Source organism: Saccostrea echinata, unplaced genomic scaffold, assembly GCF_033153115.1.
Source record: "Saccostrea echinata isolate AGI-Se365-2 ecotype Australia unplaced genomic scaffold, CSIRO_AGI_Sech_v1 ptg000049l, whole genome shotgun sequence".
Lineage (NCBI taxonomy): Eukaryota > Metazoa > Mollusca > Bivalvia > Ostreida > Ostreidae > Saccostrea > Saccostrea echinata.
Genome location: NW_026889798.1, coordinates 2,237,501 through 2,250,541, shown reverse-complemented (window position 1 = coordinate 2,250,541; position 13,041 = coordinate 2,237,501). Strand labels below are relative to the sequence as shown.

The 13,041-nt window shown below is 33.2% G+C and overlaps 1 protein-coding gene and 1 long non-coding RNA gene across 5 annotated transcripts in view; one reads left to right on the top strand and one right to left on the bottom strand.

Annotated features, from left to right (window-relative positions):
• The window catches only part of LOC133203269 (centrosomal protein of 290 kDa-like), a 258,032-nt gene that overhangs the window by 187,707 nt on the left and 57,284 nt on the right, over positions 1–13,041 (bottom strand). The window lies entirely within an intron of this gene.
• LOC133203291 (uncharacterized) lies at positions 3,848–4,878 on the top strand. Of its 2 annotated transcripts, none has more exons than XR_009723380.1 (3): positions 3,848–4,045; positions 4,285–4,433; positions 4,787–4,878. It is a non-coding gene; the product is annotated as an uncharacterized LOC133203291 (long non-coding RNA). The 2 variants fall into 2 exon arrangements; XR_009723379.1 differs by having other exon boundaries at positions 4,282–4,433.

Sequence of the window (13,041 nt, the reverse complement as noted above, 5' to 3'; positions counted from 1 at the left end):
AAATGTTTTTCGAGTTTGGCCAATTTTCTTCTTTTTTAATTGCTTTCAAAATTTTTTTAGGAATAAGATGTATGGCTAGCCCTTCCACTTTTGAAAAACGATACTACATGCCTGCACACACCCTCGACATTTTTGCTTGTCAAACTTTTTTTTCAGTGAAGAGGAAATTAAATAATTTTGTTTATCATCCTAGAATTAAATACATGTATATTCTGACATGTGAAGGTATGAACATAATCTGACTTGACAAAATTTGCCAGCTCCACCCCACCCCCTAGATTTAAATGGCTGTCCCCATCATCTCAAGCCACGGTCCAGAGTTCGCTCATAGCTCTTTCCAGAAAGTACTTCAACACCCTTACCCCCCAAAACATAGTAAGTAAGTTTTTCACGTTTGGGAAAGGAGTTAAGTTCTCTCCTTGTCAACAGATTTCTCGATTAGATATTTTTGGACTTGATGACCCCCCCCCCTCCCCCGAAAAAAACTCCTGGATCCCAGCCTGTAATCGATAATGGTTTTAGTAATTCAAAAACCCAAGTGTATTGTCAATACTTTTCTGCTTTTTCGTACCATGTGAGGATCTGGTGGTTCGAAAGTGTTCCAGGAGTATTTCAGACATTATATTTTTAAAATAAATCAATAAAAATGACACTGACCCCTTTCCCAAGGAAACACCCATGACGTGTGTTTAGGAAAGATTCTAAATCAATTTCCTTTAAAGTATTAATTCTATACACTGCAAAAGCAACACAAACTATCTATATAAAATTAATGTGATTGAGTTATTATTATTTGTTTTATTCTCCAAGGGATATTAACATGAAACTTCATCTATCAGTGAAATGTAATCTTTGTTTCTGTACAATTGAAAAGCTATTTTAATGAATACATGTTAACCTTGGCAGATGTAATTACAGGTATTTTCTTTTTTCTACATAGACGCTCACCTGATACCTTTGTCTTCCACACGTTGCAATGGCCCGTCCATTTTGAACCTACGAGAGAAATAATATCGGAATAAATAAAGATATTACAATCATTCCAATAACAGCGTGTCCCTTTGCTTGATCAAGCGTGCTAAAGTTTCACAAATTGATTATCATATTGCTCATCGATTGGATGTTTGATTTGAATGAAATCAATACTACTATGCATATGAAACACAGAATCCAGGCCTATCATATTGAATGATTGTTTACCAGTACGAGATTTGTAGTCAGCAGCAACACGTGGTCAGTCAAAGCCCATTTCCTGCCCTCAAAAAAGCACGTGTCATATTTGTTGTTAAAACATTTTTGTGACGTCATCTTTTGTTAAACTTGGTTCAGTAGTTCAGTAAATTTCTTATTGTCCTGCACTCCGTCCAATAAGTTACCTGTAGGTGTCCAATAAGATTCAACTTATTGGACAGCTACAGGTTAATTCAAATGAGAACAAAGAACGAGACAAATAAATAAACAGCACTGAAGACACAATGATAAATTAAACAATTTTATATGAACAATGTAGGATATTAGTAGCGTAAATTTTAAATATTTCACTAAAAAATCCTATTGGAAATGGCACAAATAATCCACAGTGAACTGAATGTCTCACATGAAACATTGTAGAAGAATTTGTTGCCCCGATCATAAATTTCCCTTAATTCACCGTTCATTACTATTCATTTCACAATGATTGATACACGAAACATTCACAGAATCTTGGGAACACATAAGAAGAATCAGAAGCATGCGTTTTCTTACACACGAACTTGGGCTTTTTGCTTATTTGAACATCCATTTTTCTGCCTTTAACTATTCCGTTCATAAAATTTCAACTGATTCTATATTAATCTTTCGTTCGGTGATTTATGACCATTTTCCCATCTAGTCCCGTGTTATTTTAGCGAGTGTCTTAAAACACCTTTAATCTATCATTACCGAGTAGTTTTACATTTGCAAAATGATCCGTTACTTTGCACCGACGTTTTCTGTAAACCTCTACTTTTTGTGTGAAATACACACATTTTAAGCATCTGCGCATGCTCATACATGAACCCCCGTTTAGGGTTATGGTTTTTCTATTTCCGTTTACCCCCGTTTAGGGGTTTGACCAGACTGATAATGATCAGTATCATCATTATAAGGATGAAGACTTGCTTTGTCTGTCCACATGTAATTATTGTTTACTGCATTCTCGTGAACAATCATTGAATACGATTGGTCAGTATTGTAGGTAGTATTGCTGGGTTCTGTATTTCATAATGATATGCAAAGTAGTATGGCTTTCATTGAAATCAAACATCCAATCGATGAGTAATATGGTAATCAACATGTAAAACTTTAGCACCCTTGATCAGGCAAAGTGAAACGCTGTTAAAAAACTACTGGAATGATAGTAAATAGGCATTTCAATAGTCCCATTTTTACTTGTTAGATTAAAGGTGAACTCGTAAATAGCCATACGCCAAAATTATTATTTTTCACAGGGGAATTTAAGAGGGCTGGGTGGTTGTGGCCATTTTCAGACTATATTGATCTCCTTTAGAAGAAGAGCTCCATATAAAGATATACAAAAATGATCAAATTTTAAAACTAAAATGTGTGAAATTTTTGTTTGCCAAATGATAGTTGACAGCTTAAGGTGATTCGAACCTGACGAATTCAAATCTACCGCGCAACTCGAACTGCTGAAGATAGGATGATGTCGTAATACTAATAATTACGACTCATTTGTTATAGAACTAATTTATAGGGTAACAAACAACAATTTGATAGTCAAGTAAAGTAATTTTCATTAGATTATTCATATTATTTATTAAAATTGGCTTTTTGAAAGTTCTTCCGACATTGGGAATGTACGACATACCCACGCCGTTTTCCGTCGCCATGTTGATAAAAAGACGGTCACTTACATTTTCAGAGAAAAAACACTGTATATTCGGTTGTATTTATATGCAAGAAGTCTATGAATATATTCTGTTTGGTATCTTACAACAACTGTCCAGGCGATTTCATTTCTGGGTACAAGATCTCGATGTTCATGATTTTCACGGAAATACATAGTACAGCAGAATTTTTTAGTGGTAATGTTATATGATGTGTCCCTTTTTATAGTATACGAAATTTGTAGATATCATTATGAAAGGTTATCATGAATAATGCAGAAATATACTATGAACAATGTACACTGTGCATCTGTGTTATCTTTTCGACAATAAACAAAACAAAACCCACCTTGATTGAGCCAATGGCATCAGTGAGTTCTGACTGTGATACTAGTTGCCATATTTTGTACAGTGTACTTGAGTCTTTCAAACAATATCTTATTTATTTACACAACTGAGAATTTCTACACTGTATCAGAAAAAATGCATATTTGTCAATGACTTCAAAAAATGGGTCCCATGTTTTTAATATTTAGAGAAGATAATACAGATAGTAAAGTGAAGTAAGTGAACAGAATTAGTCTGAAAGGCCTATTGCTAATTGAGATCATGGTAATTTTCAGGGAAAATAATTGCATTCATGAACATTTCAGTGGTCAATATGACTAAAAAAATGAAGAATTGATGTCCTACCTACAAACTTGATGTAACAAGTCATGCAGTTTAAAATGCTGTTTGTAAAAATATGTGGAAGGACAGTTGACCAATTGTATTCTTATTTTTTAAAAAAAATATTGAGGACACTTGTTCATGAGCTTGTACACTACACACATTTATTAGTTTTGTTTGAAAGAAAAAAATAGGGAATTAAATAAATGTACATGTACTTGCATTGTGCAAAATATTTTTTTATTTGAATCAGAGAATTGTGTTACAGTTTGATAAATATTAATTAGCACTTTTTATTTTTACATTAATTTCAGATAAAGGAAGAAAGATGTTTTAGAGAAAGATGATCGCCAAAACAGTATAGAGCCTTTAGAGGTGATAGAGATAATTGGGGATTGATGTGCATTCCAGCTAGAAAACTGCTTGCACATTAAAAAAATGTTTTACCATTCAACATTTTTATTACTTGTGGCTTTAGATGTTTACAACAAGTAAATGAATACCAGGTAATGATATCTCTATTAACGATGTAACTGTTTTGATGATGTGAAAGATGAAGTAGAATTTAAAAGTTGTTTTGCTATAGAATATAATACAGACTTTTAATTGTACTGCTGTTTTGTAAATGTTAAAATTCAAGAGAGTTGAAATTGACATAAATGTATAATGTTAAACACTGTTAAAGGAATGTCTTTAAAATTCACATGTAAATTGAATACATATATGTGATTTATTATCTCAGCAGGTTTTTTGAAAGCTGCCAAAGGAACAGTCAGAATGGATTTCTTATCAATGAGCAGTCAAAATGTACAACTTTAGTAAACTCTCTGCAGTATGTTCCTTTTGATCCAGTTGCACTGATAAATAACCTTGATGTTGAAACCATCAGACTGGGTATGAATAAATAATAAATAAATATCAACATTTCTGACAACAAAATAAAAATCATAACTTAACCTTTTGACCTCCTCATCTGTGTTATGGTGTATTGAATGCTGAAGCTTCACACACATTTTATAAACAAAATTCATGTGTTTTGTAAAAATTCCTTCCTTCCATAGGCTTAAAACTATTTTTATTATGATTTTTAACACTATTTTTATTACAATTATATTATGAAAATATTATGAAAATAAAAATGATAACTCAGTACTGAGTAACTTTATAATAGATGATACATGATTACATACATTACTATAATCCTTGTCCACCTGTCAGTAAGGCTGAAGAATTTTTTTTTTTTTCAGGCTAAGGATCACATCTTTTTTTGTTTCCACCCACTTGCTACCCATGACTGAAATGTTTGTTCTAGCTGCTACAAAAGACCTACATGTTCCTCAGAATCATACTTAGCTATACATCTCTTTTTTAAAATGGAGTTAAAAAAATAAATATCCAATTACCTTTAGTGCGATTTTATAACCGTTTTTGTTGTCAAGGTTAAGTAAAAATGGGCAATTTTTAAGAAGACAGAGGAAATTCAGACTGCCGTAGAGTGCTGTTTGAATGTAATTTCTATGTATAAAGAATGACAAAATGAAGTTAATCTGCTACCCTATTATATATTTCCAAGTAAATGAATTCTGATAATAATTTGTGAGTTTTTTGTTATTTTCTTTAATGGCAATGGGATTTTTTTCACAGCTTTTACATTTTTATACAAGGGCATATTCAGAGGTTGTTGCCAAGGAAACGAACGCATTAGCATATGTCAAATTTGATGATTCCTAAACCACAAACTTGTCGTCTATCTGAGGGAACCTATCTTTAACAGGGCTCGACATTAACTTTTTCCCCTACTTGTCCATTCGGACAAGTGACCAAGACATTTACTTGTCCGAACTTCAACTTCACTTGTCCGAAAATATTTCAAGAAAGATCTAATCCTTTCAACTGAAAAACTAAAATAAAGTCCATGACATATGCGTGATGTAATTTATAAATACAACAAACACACAAATCAAAATTTTATATAGACTCTCTGTCCTATCAACATAAAACAGAATCCGAACTTCGTAAGTTCCATGCCTTTGCAGTAGTATGCAATTAGTGAACATCGATCCCGATCGAGTATCAACTCTATTACATAGCAATCCATATCGGGATCGAAGTTTGGTTTTTATGTACTGTTTCCGTCTTTAAAGCAGCGGTAAAGGTATCACACCGGTAATTGTTTTCACTATGTAATTCTATATAGAATAAAAAATCATTAAAAATCAGGTATTCGAATTCATGAAAAAATATTTAGCAGGAAGTGTTAAACGTTACCAGTCACATCAGCCGACACCAAAAAATAGGGTACCTACACGGCATTTTCTGATTTTTTCCATCCGCAAACAGGAATACCCTCAAATCCACGTGTATTCAATGTGTTTATAAACATCCTGTGTGCACCCCAGGAAGTGGCCTCCTATGCCCCGAAAGAAATAGTTCCTGTCAAAAACCTTTAATATTTTACAAAGTACATAAAATATCCTAAGCACAGATACCAAAAATGTAAAAATAGAATAAGGGAAATTAAAAAAATTTCTCACAATAAAAAAATATTTCTTTATTATGTATGGAACTACAATTGACTAAGTTCATTTTGATTGGTCAATTACCGGTGTGATACCTTGAAGGACCTTTGAAGTTGTCAGATTTTTTTTCATTTTTGCACCTGAGATTTCTTAAATAACTGTCACTAACATCCTGAAGTCTGGGGATCTAATTCCCATTATTGCTGGAGATATGATGCATTTATCTCCCTTACTCCAGAGCAGTCAAGAATACACACTGAGCACTCTGACAGAAGTTTTTGTGTGCATATTTTGAAGCAGAATTTCATCCTTAATAGACTAAGCCTGGCAACCAATTTTGTATCCGTGGAGAGTATATGCATTGTTCTTCACAACAAACAAAAAATAATTCACAAGTCTGAGACCATTATGCAATTATTACATAACAAAATTGCATTTTACCCTCCTAAGAATGACAAAATTTACAGAAATTGTTAAATATTAGGCTGATAATAAAATCTGCATCTGGTCAATTTATGTTCCAAATAAAGCCTAGGTACTTGTCTACAACCTGCTATGCAGAAGTTTATCTAAAAGCTGTGTTGTAACACAGGGCAGTCCAAATGATATCAGCATCTGGGGAGGTTCTAGACAGCTCTGACACTCCATTAAACTTGCTTTGATGATAAGAAAATGGAGAAAACAATTCAGATGTAATTTATTGTTGTGATTTATGTAACTGGCTTTCTCTGCAGACACAAATTAGCCATGAAATTCCAATTGAACATACATAATTATCCTCTTTTCATTGAATTACTCAGGAATTTCAAAGGTGTTTGATGAATTTGCATGATTAATTCAAGATTACAGCTTTTTGTTTCACCAAATTTACATAAAAATTCAACATTTAAATTTAAAAATATAAATCTTAAACATTTTTATGGGTCTTAACACTTTTAAATGTGAATAAATGCAACAAAGAAACTAATATCAGGCCATCCTCCATGATTCTTGGAGGTGGGTGGGTGTACAAAAAATGCTGATAAAATTTATAGGAAGTGACAAAAGAAGAACATGGCACTTTATTAGCTGAATTATGGTTATTCTGATATTTTGATTGTGTAAATATGTCAAATTTCTTCATCACTTTAATTTGTAATTTATTAATATTTCAGTACATTAATGTGCTTAACAAATCATGTTAAAATAAACATCCTGACTGAGACTTAATTTAAAAGAGAGGGTCAACACCTACATAAAAGTGGTAAAATGACAAAAAACATTCTCCGGCAAACTGAAAAATCTTGAATGTCAGCTGCGAAAGCATGGAAAAAGTCTAGAGAACCATAACAGGCATACCATGGTGCTAAGTGACATTCTGTACTATATGTGTGATGCATGGTTGGGATTCAGAATAAGTATTCACTCTCATGCCCTGACAGTATTTAGGCATTTTTGGTCATAAGCTTCTTATTTTTGAAAAATTCTTAATAAATTTTATTTGTGCATTACTTTTATTAGACAAATTTAACTCATTTCATTATTTCTATTCCTCCACTCCAGTAATAAATGAATCACTTAAGGTGAATAAAATGAAAGTAAACCCAGTCTCTGTAAAATTTAACACTTTTTAAAAACATGTTTTACTTCTTCACATTTTATCGCAGTTGTCGCTTTTGTTGAAAACTCATTCGCAAACCCAGAATTAGTCTTTTCTTGAAAAAATCAGCCTAAAGTGCTTTTACGGCACAGTCTGTAGACTCTATAATTGACTGCGGTCAGGTGGTGCACAGAGTTTAAAGTCATATAAAATAAAAAACCAACATTTTCTAACTTCTTTCTACATGTCAGATGCACAATTCTCCTTTGAAAGTCATAATTTGGAGTTTTGAGGGTAAAACATGACATATTATTAGTATTTTACATAGAAATCTGTATAAATTAATGTCAACCCTGCTTCTAAATTTAAAAATATGTGCTTTCACACAGAAAGTTCATAAAATGACATATTTTGTTGAAATATGCCTTTATAAAATTAAAACTGCCTATAATATGGGTGTAGATGATTTTACACAATCACCTTCAAGGTATCACACCGGTAATTGTTTTCACTATGTAATTCTATATAGAATAAAAAATCATTAAAAATCAGGTATTCGAATTCATGAAAAAATATTTAGCAGGAAGTGTTAAACGTTACCAGTCACATCAGCCGACACCAAAAAATAGGGTACCTACACGGCATTTTCTGATTTTTTCCATCCGCAAACAGGAATACCCTCAAATCCACGTGTATTCAATGTGTTTATAAACATCCTGTGTGCACCCCAGGAAGTGGCCTCCTATGCCCCGAAAGAAATAGTTCCTGTCAAAAACCTTTAATATTTTACAAAGTACATAAAATATCCTAAGCACAGATACCAAAAATGTAAAAATAGAATAAGGGAAATTAAAAAAATTTCTCACAATAAAAAAATATTTCTTTATTATGTATGGAACTACAATTGACTAAGTTCATTTTGATTGGTCAATTACCGGTGTGATACCTTGAAACTAAATACTCAACAGTTGTTCTTTTTATTATTTGGAGACTTCTTCACATTAAAATGCACTTGTCCTATCGGACAAGTGTCCAGCAATATTCACTTGTCCGTAATTTTTTTTCACTGGTACCGGACAAGCGGACAAGCGTTAATGTCGAGCCCTGTCTTTTAATTTTCTAATTACTTTCACGACAGGTTCAAATCACCTTAAGATATCATATCTAAAAAATTCAGTTATATCTGATGGTTAATTTGTTGACTCCCCAGCCTCCTTAAACCCTTTGTATTCGTTACGCCTGACTAGCTTTACCTGGGCTCGTAACATAAAGCTTGCAAAGTTTTTGACTTAAAGCTGAACACGACTCGTAAATAGGCATACGTCATTTTTTGATAATACTATCTACCTTATCAGCACTGGGGTATACTCTTAGCATTCGTTACACCTGACTGCTTTATTGACATGGGTAGCGACGTGGAATGGCGATCCGTGGTCGTGTTGGTTATCTTGCATTACCTTTGTTCACATTTTATTGCAGTAACGTGTATTTGTGTTTGTTTGTATACTGCGCTGACCTGTGCAGCTGATGTAAGTTTCTTTGGTATCTTACTCTCCCGATATAAAAGTTCTCAGTTATTTTTTTGTCGCTAACGAATGCTCTATATAAGCATACGTCCATCTACACCGGTGATGATTGATTACACTGAACAGTGACTAAGTGAGCGACTTTATATAGGGTCCCTCAGATATAGCGAGAGACGTATCGAATATGGCGGACACATTCCTTTTACGAATCGTGTTCAGCTTTAAAGCTGAACACGATTCGTAATTTAAGGAATGTGTCCGCCATATACCAAAGATACCAAAGAAACTTAAACAGTTGCACAGGTCAGTGCAGTATACAAACAAACACAAATACAAGTTACTGCAATAAAATGTAAGCAAAGATAACGTTAGATAACCAGCAGTGAGGTGTAATGAATGCGAAGGGTATATCCCGGTGCTGATGTCGTAGCTAGTAGTATGGAAAATGGCGTGCGCCTATTTACGAGTCGTGTTCAGCTTTAAAGCTGGCATGTACTCTTAAGGACATACGCAATGTAGTTTGAACTTTATTGTCTTTTTCCCTGGAGTTGAAGAGTTCCAATACTTAAAGGAACTGTGTGCTACATTTTTATGTCTATATATGCTGTTGTACACTTCTTTTAAAACAAGTTTGGATAAACAAAACATCTAGAATATATGTTTAGTAATTTTTGTGTATTTTTCTTTCAATTTTACAAGAATTTTCATCAATTGATATCTTTTCAAAACCCCTGGTAATGCATACTGATTTTTTGTCTACGAACATCTGATGGCACTATAATCTTAAATTAAGAATATCTTGAAAAATTATCAGTAGGTAAGGTACATTGCGTATGTCCTTAAATACTTAACATTAAATTCCTTCTACGACTTAATAATCCCCGTTCACGCCATTTTTCTTTCAAATTCCTAGCCTTATTTTACCGGCTATATAAACCCAAATGCATTTGCTACACTTGAATGACTTTCTAGTGTGGTTCTCGATCTGTACACATCTCCGATAATAAAGTATTTAAACATCATGAAGAACCTAGAAAATGTTTTAAAACTCAAAATCATACTCTTGCAAACTTGAAAAACAGTTAAAAGTACATTTTGAATAGGTTAGATGAAAGAAAAAGTTACACACACATGCATGTGCATGTGTGAGAAAACGCATCGAACGCTGTAAACTTTTGTATACCTGATATACTGGACCGGTTCGGGAATGTGCATATGTCGAGAGAAACCCAATGACACCATATTTTACATTTATTGAAATATACATCGTAATAGGTACCGGTAACTCATAGAAAACATATGTGATTTGAACACATAGTCCTGCTGATCAGATTGTACGGTCAATGGAAATATCAAAGTGGAAAATAGCATTAGACTTCGACTGAACAAAGTATACAAATTAAAACATTTACATATTGAAGTTACTGGTGGCAGTAAAACAAAAATTTCAGTTTGACTTCATAAGAATAAATTACACCATATTTTTGATATTTGATAAAGATGTACTACAGTGACAGGTCTTTCATAATTAATTTAAAGAGGAAATTTGGAGGGGGGGGGGGATGAAAAACGTATTACATTTTTTAAAAAGACATAGCATTGCTTGTGTGTTTTTCAAAGGAGAGGAAGCAGCTAGAAAATTATTTACAAACAAAAATAAATAAATAAATAAAATTACTTGGAAAAAAATTTTTGATAAGCCAAAAGGACTTTTATTCACTCGCGCTCGTGCATGCGTGTATGTCGAAAGGGGTTAGGGTGTCTTTTTTTTATTGGACAAAATATCTTTTGGTCGGGTTAATTAAGCTGAGGTTGATGGTTGGGTTTGGTTTGCCATATTGAAACAAAAACAAGGAAAGGGGTAGCCTTTCAATGAAAAATTCAATACACGTACTAAAAGTACTAATTATAATATTGGGGACGGTAGAAGTGATCCAGCTCTAGCAGGGTGGTGTTATCAAGATAAGAGTCACATTACAACATTCAAGATAATATTGATATACGTTCATAATTATATTTTTGAATAAAATATCGCATTAAAATGAGTCTGAAATTCGACCTTCAAGTGTGTCTCGATATACGCAAAATTCGTTAGATATGCATTATTTTTTGACCGTCGAATGGAAGTCCCTTCCTTCTGAATACAATGTACACATTTAGGGTTTGTATATGTACATGTACATGTATCATTATAAGCAGAAGCAGGATAGGCCGCGTCACGCAAAAATATTTTGCCAATTAGGGTGAGTTAACCATGCATTTTGCCAATTAGGGTGAGTTAACCATGCATCGGACACATACCTTGCTTCGGACAACTTCAAGCAATAAACTTTCTAAAAGTTAAATCTGGGTGTTCCCGTGTTTTTACTTGTTTCTGTCTTGAAGCTGAAGATTTAAACTTTTTATTGATGCCGATTTTTATTATCATGTTGCGATAAAAATACCCCGAGAATGGCCTTGAAGTTACGTCATATTTTACATCATCAAAGGGGAGTAACCAGAATCTTAAGATTTTGCAAATTTTTAGAGTTGTCATTCTTTAATTAGACTTCAACGGAACGAGTAGGACTTCGGTGAAATTTGTTTATGACTGGTAATTTTACAGAACTTTTAAAGAAATTTCACTTCCATGTTTGTATAACTTTTTTAGAGTTGTTTTTTACTAGAACTTTCATTTCACCGTACATCGGACACAAATTAACCATGCATCGGACACTTTCCGATGCATGGGTTATCACTTCTATTTTCATACAGAACCCAACTGACATCTGTTTTTTGCAGAAATAGAAATTAGAAACTCTAAATTTTTAGTGAATATTCAAGTTATCGATATATGACTCTAGAATTGGACTCAATTTATTTTTACAAACCAGAGTATGATAACCCACGAGACCAACGTACAAGTTGACATGTAAATAGCATTGTAAAGCCTTTCTAGTGCAGTGTGATGCAACTAAAAACTCTCTCTAGCGCGCTTCATGAAATATGCCTACGTGACAAGTCTGTGTGATTTACACACCAATAACTCACACTAAGCTTAAAAACATTCCTTATATTTACATTTTACAAGCTTAAATGCACCAACAATATACTCAATGTTTGAATTTCTCGCTGCCCTATATCGTCATATTTTTATTAACGTCTCTGTAGCCTCACTGTGACGTCACTTTAGCGCGAGTTTCGCCGTGTATATTTCTACGCGTGAGTATACACAAAAATGACTTTCAAATAAATTTCACAGTTGGCTTAGTAGAAAAACACAGCAAATGTAAATATTCAAATTTAACTAGAAGGTTAATTTTGAAATAAAAGATAAAAAATATTTCAAGATCACTAATTTTAAAGCACCAAGATAAAGCTATGACATTTTCCCGGTTCAAATACCGTTTGTCCGATGCATGGTGAATATTGTCCGATCCATGGTGAAATCTGGCACATTAAGAAAAAAATGGTTTTTAGTGATATTTTCTCAATAAATAGCATGTATTTGTATCAAAAGTTTATATTTTAACCACATACTACATGTTAAGTTCCATTTTGATAATATTCGGCCGGTAGCGATATCGCTAAAACTTGCTGAAGTACGAGGGTGTCCGATGCATGGTGAATTCACCCTATCAGATAAATTGATATTTTTCACCCCACACTCTTTCCCAAATTTCAGCTAAAGAAAGAAAGTGTCCTTTATTTGGCTTTTAATTTTTGGTTGTTTGATCGTCAATATATTTTGGTACCCACTGCCCCTTACAACACTTTTAGACAACAAAACTATCCCTCTCCCTCACCACCTATTGGAAAAAAAATTCCCACAAGCATATAAAACAGGAAATTAGCACTTTTTTCAAGGGGAACCAGAAAAATAATATTGTCAAAAAAAT